Source organism: Lonchura striata, chromosome 2 (assembly GCF_050655825.1).
Source record: "Lonchura striata isolate lonStrDom1 chromosome 2, ASM5065582v1, whole genome shotgun sequence".
Lineage (NCBI taxonomy): Eukaryota > Metazoa > Chordata > Aves > Passeriformes > Estrildidae > Lonchura > Lonchura striata.
In genome coordinates this window covers 7,031,151-7,039,902 of record NC_140704.1, presented here as the reverse complement: position 1 = coordinate 7,039,902, position 8,752 = coordinate 7,031,151, and positions in this window count along the sequence as shown.

Below are 8,752 nucleotides of genomic sequence, written 5' to 3'. Positions count from 1 at the left end.
GCCATCATGAATCCTTCCTTTTAACAAAAAACAAAATCAAAACAAAAAACCCAAACCAAACCCAAAAAGACCCAACCAACCAACCAAAAAACAACCATAAAAATATTAGTACTTAATTTTGAGTGTCTGGTTAGAGTTACAGACCATCCCTCAGATGGGGGAGAAATCCCAAACAAGGAACACCAACCCCCCAGGTCTCAGGGAGCTGCTGGTCTGCCTGATGATTTCTGGTGGTGGCTGGAACAGGTAAAAAGTGCCTGCAAAGAGGCAGCAACTCTTCCATATAATTTATTATTCAAGTGTAAAAGTTTAATGTACCTATTTGAACAATTAAAGTGTGCTCTCTAGAGCAAAATTTTCTTTTTGTCTCTGAAAACACAATGCCTCATGAATCACTAAGTGCTACAGCCAGGACCCAAACACGCATTTAATCAAAAGTTGCTTGTTGCTCTGTACACCCCCAGGAGCAAGAAATAGCTTTATTATTATAATAGACACAGTTAAAGAAAGATAAAATCAGGAACCTCACACAAAACTCACTGGGTTTCTGCTCACAGCTGGAAGCCTAACATGTTTAAGGGTGGCTGAGCTTTAATACAATTTTTATAAGATTTTTGCAGTGCTGCTGTAAAAGCCTGTGGCACAAATAATTATTGGAACAAGTAGACCTTCCCTTCAGAAAGAACTGAGTTGGCTGTGCTGCAGTTTACTTCATTTAATGTTTCAGGTGTTTATAACCTTTGCAGTTTAACTGATGGTTGTTCTGAGCTGTTGCCCAGTTACATTCAGCACGAGGAGAGGAAAGAGGATTCAATTTCAGTGTTACCTTCAGTTATTAACACTTTGGAGTATTTATGACCCAGGATCTCTAACTCACTGGATGGATTTAAATTGCTATACTGTGAAATATTTGCTTTCTTCTGCTCTAACTGTGATCATACAGCCTAACCTGTGAAAAAGAAGGCAATGCTTTGTTGCAGTAATAAGCAAACAGGACTCAATTTCTTCATGCAGAGAAGCTAATGTTTAATGTTAAGAGTCCATTTTTATACATTTTTCAAAACCTTATGTATAACTCTTAATTGATTAATAACTTTCTTGCCACTTAATTAATCGGTTAGAAACTACTTGGGTATGTCCGTGTTAAGATTCTCTCTTTCTCCAGGTGTTTACAAATTTTCTTTGTAGATTCTCATGGGACAGACTCCTTGTTTTTGCAGGTACAAAAAGTTCTCTTACCAGAACAGGTTGCTGTGCTAATTGTTTCTCATTCCTCTGATCCTTTCTTATGGGAACTTACAGGCTAGCTGGTAACTCAGCAGGGCAAGCCCCAATTTTATAAGGCCTTTCTTTTATAAGATATCACCTTATGTAAGAATTCTTGGCTTTGAAAAGAATGACACCACTAAACTTGTCATCTGCTGGTATTAACAGTTTATTTTTCACTGCTCTTCTGCTGCTACACAAACCACAATGGCAACGGCATCTACCAGTGTTATTTAACTCTGCTTTACTATTTCACTAGTTGGATCAATTTGAGAAGGCATAGGTAAAAAGACTGCATCTTGCCAAATACTGAGAACTGTATTTATTCTCAAAAATTACTATTTGTAGCAGAGTCACCCAAAAAGACTTCCCCTTTCCACTGAAAAGTCATATTTTGTCACAGCTAATCTTTTTCATTAAATTAACCATTTAATCAAAACATCCATGCCAACTTCTTAGGATCAAAGCAGAAGAAAAATTTGGCAGAGGGAAAAGGGAAAATACCGTACAGACAGAAAAGGACAAAGGAGAATTTTTACTACAGTTTCAAAGCAGTTTCTGCTTGAAGAGAAAGACAGAAGAGCTTTAATGTTCATGCCATCCACACAGCAGGCTGGCTCCAGCTGCCAGGCCTTGTTTGTAGCAATACTCCAGAACAAATTGTTCAATTGATAGTTCTGTAAAGCCATCCGGAGGAATGTGAAAGTCAGGGAGGACAGCTCTTCCTTTCTCACAAGTTCCCATCAGGAGGAAAGATTCTCAAAGACAAATTAGATGCTAGATACATCTTTGTAATGACAGCTTTACTGAGGTTACACGATGGTAACTCATGCAAAACAGTGAAATGAAAAGACAAAGGAAAAAATCCTGTTAACCATGAAAAACTGCTAAAGCTACAAAAAGTCAGGAGTATAAGCTAACTTGCATTGTTACATATGTGCAACTTAAACATTTAAACCCTATTCTGACATAAAGAACTGCAACATCTTTAAAACTATGATTCTTTAAAAAAATAAACTGGAGAGTCTTTTTTCATCACTGTTATCTGTCAGTCCAAGGTTCACATTTCTTCAGCAACTATAGTAAAAGTACTCTCCTAAACCGTAAATCAGATTAATGTAAAAATCAGCACGACAAAGATATGGGGTCTTAGAAAAATAAAACATCCTGTTTGAAATATTTAGCATCACTCTGCTACTCAAAAGACACAAGTGTGATTTATGCTGGCAAATTAAACACTGCCAAGGAACATTCCCAGGTGCTGGAGCACCATCAACTGTGCCGTTAAATCGTAATCATGATCCACAGCACCATTTTGGCCATGGCCACCTGTCAGTGAGCCAAGTAATGGCAGAGCACAGCTCAGGAATCAACATAGGGCAGAGAGCAGCCCATAAAGCAGCCCAGATGTGCTCACGTCGTTGGCACAGTCAGGGAGCTGAGTAAGAACAGGCTGTGCCATGCAAGTGGGTCTCAGTGCCACAGAAGGGCTTTGAGCACATTTAGTTTACCAGCATTGCTTCAACCACTCAGAACTGACATGGGAAGCAAGATGATGCATTTCAAAATTAATCTAAGGTTTGATACTACCCTTTAGGAGAGTCATCCAAGTCCACAAAGTTAAATGGCATTTAGTTTATGTGTTGTAATTTGGCAGAAAGCAGCCTAAGCTTCCCAAACAACAGTTCAGCATTCTTCTGCTACTCCAAAGACAGTCCTTGGTAACATTCTCATCCATTTCAAACAGTACCAGCACTGGTTTATCTTCATTACAACTAAACAACTGCAGCTCTTCAGAGAAGTGTTGATTGCAAAGGTTCTTGGAGTACATGATTTCCAGATATACAGAAATAAAATGTTTATATCCTACCACTTGTGAAATATGTAACAATCTATCATGAAAGCTCCATTCCCCATTCCACAGCAATGGGGAATCCACAGCTTTTTGCTGAGGTGTGAAGGAAGAGTGCAAAAGAGGAGTGAGTTTAACAGTGCAGGGCTGGTTACTGAAGCTTGTCTGCTTTCACTTCCTTAATACTTCAATTTCAAGGTTGTCTACTCAAGATCTGAGCAACTCTGACCAGTCCCTGCATGATAAACTCAGGGCTAGGGAAGGAAACAAGCATAACATAACACAAAACATTCTCCTGGACTGGATCCTTTAATAATATTTCCCATGAGAGGTCACCAGGCTCCTTAAAGCCAGTGAGTTGTGAACAACACATCCATGAACGGCATGTTACAGGAAAACAGCCTGTAATCCCCCTATTAATCCTTGGCATCAGGGCACCACAGTGTAATTATAGACTGCAGCAGGATAATTTGAAAACTTTATTCCACAGGGCCATAATTAGATGCTGGTTGTAATCCTTTAATTGCCAATATAATCTAATGCATTACAGACACAGCACACAACTACACAAGGAAATGGGCTGAGAAGTTGTGCAAGAGCCACAGCAAAAGCAACAGCAGAGCCAAGGATGCAGGCTGTTAAACAAGGAACAATTAATAAACACCACAATATACAACCTAGGAACACCAGCATTTATACTCTCACTCTGAAGATTTGTTGCATAAGCAGTTGGTGTCCAAGAGCACCTGACTAGAAAAGAAATTGAAACTACTAATAAAATCTGTCCAGAATTGTCACTGATGTCACTCAACCACCAAGAAAAGAGCAGAACTAGATTTCTAGCAATTCTTTCAAAGATGTTATGAGGACTTACACTGCAGTAGATGCTGACCCCGCCCAAAATGGAGTGAAACCACAACACACCAGAGGGAACACACCCAACTGTCAGCTCTGTGCTCCTCTGTGGGCCAGGGAGGTGCCCACCACCTCAGTCACACACCTTCAATTTTGTCTTAACTGATTCATACTGCAACTAACCCAACCACACCCTGCACCCAATTGCAGATTACCAGTATAGAATTACAAGCAATACAGGTTTACATTAAAAATATATTTCTCCTTCATACCACCTGTCAAAGGCCGTGAACAATTTTCCCTTTGTAAAAGTGGCTGCAACTCTTGTCATTGCCCTACGGGGCACTGAAAAAAAAAATAGCACAGCAAACTGCTGAAAAATTGCTTGAGAGGAACACAGCCTCCCAGTTAAACCATTCTGCTCCTTTATTTACTGATAGGAAAACACATAACAGGGCACCACTTCTTTAAGTGCATCACAAACTCAAGATATATGGAGGCAATCATTCTCTTAAATACCCTCTATTTACTGACTTTTCAAATCCATATCCACTCACTTTTGTTTCCTATGCAGAGAAACACCTCCCCTGACTGGCAGCTCTGTCACTTCCTTGCCTGGATTAATCTGGAAGAGAAATTGAAAATGAAGGGGGGAAAATTCTTAATGATTTTCCATATATTCATTAATAACACAAGAGACCATGGTTGTTGGGAAATGTAAAGTCTTTAATTTTTGAATAGTTTAAGCAATTGGGGACATGTAACAGGTTCCTAGAATCAGAAGTAAAAGCACCACTCACCCTCAAATTAGGCCTAAGTAAGAAACAACTACTAATAACATAACTTTGTTATATTCACCAGCTGAACTCAAGAGGACTTAAAAGGAAATAGCACTTGAAAAGCAGGAGAGGTGACAGGAAGCTTATTTACAGGTACTTATATGAACCCCATGCCTCTCCCCAGTATGACAGGCTTTTATTGTAATATATTGGTGAAAATAAAAAATCTCATTTAAACCTCTAGAAGGGTTACCAAATTCTCCTTCTTCTTCCCAATTTCACGTGATGGAAAGTTGAAAAATAATCCAAATGTCCTGATTTAGCTTGACCTCTACCTCAGCAATAGCTGAAGGCAGCAGATGGGTTCTCAGGCTCCTCCAGAGCCTTTCACCTGCCCAGCAGGAGAGAGCTGCAAGGCACAAATGCCACCTCTACAAGCACTGCTTAGAGGGGACAAAACCTCCTTGAACAATGTGACAAGTGCTGGCACAGCTGAGAAAGCTGCTGAGAGCTCTGTGCTGTGAGATCACACCATGGCAGCTCCAAGTGTCCCCAGGCACACGGCAGCAGCTGTGCCAGCTCACCTTTACCTTGCACCAGAGAAAGCTGCAGCTCACAGGAGTTCATCTTCCATGAAAACAGGCAGGAAGCGTAACAGATTGGCACAGTGAGAGCCAAGCTCTGAACATACAAGCAGGACCACACAGGTTGTTCATTTAAACATCATCAAGGTAAAAATTTTCGGGTTGTTTGGAAGCCAAAGCAGTAGAGCAGCATCCTTCAGCATTTTCCTTGGGTGTAGTGCAGGAAGTGCAGCAGCCCCTCCTGAGCTTCCCCAGTGTGTTCCACCAACAGTGCCCCAGAGACCAAAATCAGGGTGGGTTTTTTCTTTTTCTCAAACTTTGAGCCTTTAAGAATTAAATGCAGCATCTGTACATCACATCATAGAATTTTATTAACTGAATGGAGAAAGCACTGCCAAAGGATGAATGAAACAACTGCTTTTAGATACATACATGCTAGGATGAAATGACTTATCCTCAGAATGTAATTGTACTACTTTTGAAGCCAAGTGACCATGTCAGATGTGCACCTAAGGATTTGTCACTTATGTCAGAGCACACACACTGGTGCTAAGGTATTGTCTACGAGGCAGTGCCCAGGAAAAGGTCAAGAAAAAGCACCCAGGAACAAAGCAACCTGCCTGAATGAGTGCAGCAGGGGCAAGACTGACATGGCAAGTAGCTGTAATAAATGGAAAAAAACACAGAATAGTATCAATATCAATACAGGATCAACAACAATGAAGAGAAATCTTTTCCACTGACTTTGGATTAGGCCCTGGATATTGACAGAGGAATCATCAGAGGTGAAACAGCAAGAACAAAAGTGACCACAAAAGCAAGACATGAATACATACCCTTTTGATTCTTTCTTCTATCACATATCAGCTTGCAGAAAAGAAACCTAAGAAGCTGGAAAGTTATACAAACACTCCCATTTACTACTTTGTTTTTCTTTACCTTTTGCAAAAATGCTCTTGCTGCAGACCAGTGTATGAAAGTGAGGTAAGTGGCTATTTCAGTTTTACCTGGGCTTTCAATTTCTGTAACAATCTGAAGCACCACACAGCACTTCTTAATATCAAGCAACACTTTCCAATTAGGCTGAAGGCTGCATATCTCTGCTCGGTATCCCTGGTGGCTTTTTTAATAGGGTTTTTGCTTGTTCCATCTCCAACACTTGTTTGACACAACAGCATTTTTTCCAGATGAGAGATAACCCAGCAATAATAAAGAATGAATTATTTACAGAAAGATCAGTACTCCAGTACAAGTCAAGACTTCACTAATTGTAGTTAATTGAAAGTACTACACTGAACATATGTACAGTGCTCTTCAGGTTCATAAAAGCTTCAAGTGTTTTTAAATACTACTGAAAAAAGAGGAAACACTCAGAAGATTTACAGCAGGAAAGAATACCTTCGAGATCTAGAGCAGTGACTCAAATCACAGTTAAAACAAATCATCTGCTAACTGGCTGAGGAGGGCAGGTAATCCCTTTTTCTGATGGGCACACAGTATCATTAATATTCAACAAAGCCAAAATCCCTAATTATAGCTATCAGATCAGGCTGAACTTCTTGCTGCAGTTTAGCTTATCTGAGCTCTGTCTCCATGCAAGGCCTCCACCTGAGCCATGCTGATTTAGATCTCTGAAGAGCTTTTAAAAAGACATTCAAGGCATTCTACAAACCAATTAAGGAAACCCAAACAAACAAACCTAGAGAAATGAACAAACCAGAAGACCCAACTTTACAGGACTCATTTAGAAAACAGCAGCAAAGCTGAAGTCCAGTTTAGGTCCAGGTTCATTGTTCTACTCATAAACTTGCAGTTTCCACAAGCATAGTGAAGCACTCCCAACAGATCATTGTGTTGAGGAAAACAGGGGTGGAGTAAAGTTGCCTGCAAGGTTAACACTTCATCTCACAGAAGTGTCCTGTGGACACCAGGGACAAAGCAGAATCACAACCCCTTCAATAGCTGTAAGAGCAGCAAACTTTTACCCTCACCAAGCTCCAAAAATGTATTATGTTTAGAGAGAGCACTCCTTAGGAAACCATGCTGGTGTCTAAGTGCCTGGAACTGGACTAGGTATCCACTGGCCCTTCTTGTTTGTGAGTCTTGGCTTCAATTTCTTCCTTGTCCAAAAGAATTCAAAGCCAAAATGCTCCTTCTTAGGTTAGCACCCAAAACACAAGGTGAGGGGATCATTTACAGTGTCACTGTGGTTACTCATTAACTATTTGCAACAAATCCATAAAAAAGAACTGAAAAGGCAAGCTTACCTGCCCTGAAACTCAAATTTTCCCAACAGCAGAAAGACAGAAGGGGTTAATAACTCACATTTGCATTGGTCCCCTGACTAATCTCACCTTGGATTTTTTTTCAGCCCAATGACTATTTTAGACTCACAGGGTCTGTAATGTGGCAGGTAGTTCAGCCTTCCAAAAACTTGAAGAGGGAAATTCAGCTTCAGATCATTCAAACATCCTTAACATTCTTACTATCTATATTTTGCCTGGTTTGTTTTCAATGCAAGTCTTGCTCACTTTCTGAAAACTTTTTTTTTTCCAAGACAAAATGGGTGCCCATGTCTTGTGTCAGAAGTTTTTATCAAAAAATTACCTGCCTCCTGCAAATTTCAAAATGCCTTAATGCCTGGCTAGAGCTGTTTGCAAGCCACATGTAACTTCCCATGCTACTTACCAAGCATTCCCTATTTTGTAGCACATGTGAGTGTGCTGGTGCCTCAGCAGCCACCTTCTCAGTGCATGAAATGTGTAATTCTTCCTCTGAAGCCTGACTTCAGCCATGCTGTGCTCATGGCTCTGGATTCTGCTGTACAGGCCAAAATTCTAAGTAGGCAGCAGTGCACTGACAAACTTGAAATGTAGATTTAAACACAGACAAGCTGATGTGATACTGGAACAAACTGAAACAGTACACATTGTAATAGAATATCTATTTCTTTCTCAGTAAAAGGATTGAGCAAATTATGCTTCAATGTTTTTCCCCGAGTGCTGAGCTTTAAGTTCAAAATCCATTCAGAAGCAGGGCTGAGTCCTGAAGTTGCATTTTGTTCAATTTTTAACTAGTGCTGAATAAATAATTGCTTGGTATCAATCCCTCCATGCAAGCTAAAATCAAAATGATTTGTCTTATGAAATTCTTATTGGGCTCACAAACTGTATAAAACCTTTGCTGACAGAGATAGGATAAATACCAGCAAGGACAGGGCAAGCATGATTTCCTACTCTATTAGATTTAAACCACAGAAGAACAAAAGCTCTGTCCATAACACAAGAACACGTACCCACCATAAGAGAGTTGTTAAGCCCTGGAACACCTTGCCCAGGTGCTCAGGAACCTCCATTCACAGAAACTTGACTGGCCCCGAGCAAACAGAGAGGATTTTGAAGTGAGCCCTGCACTAA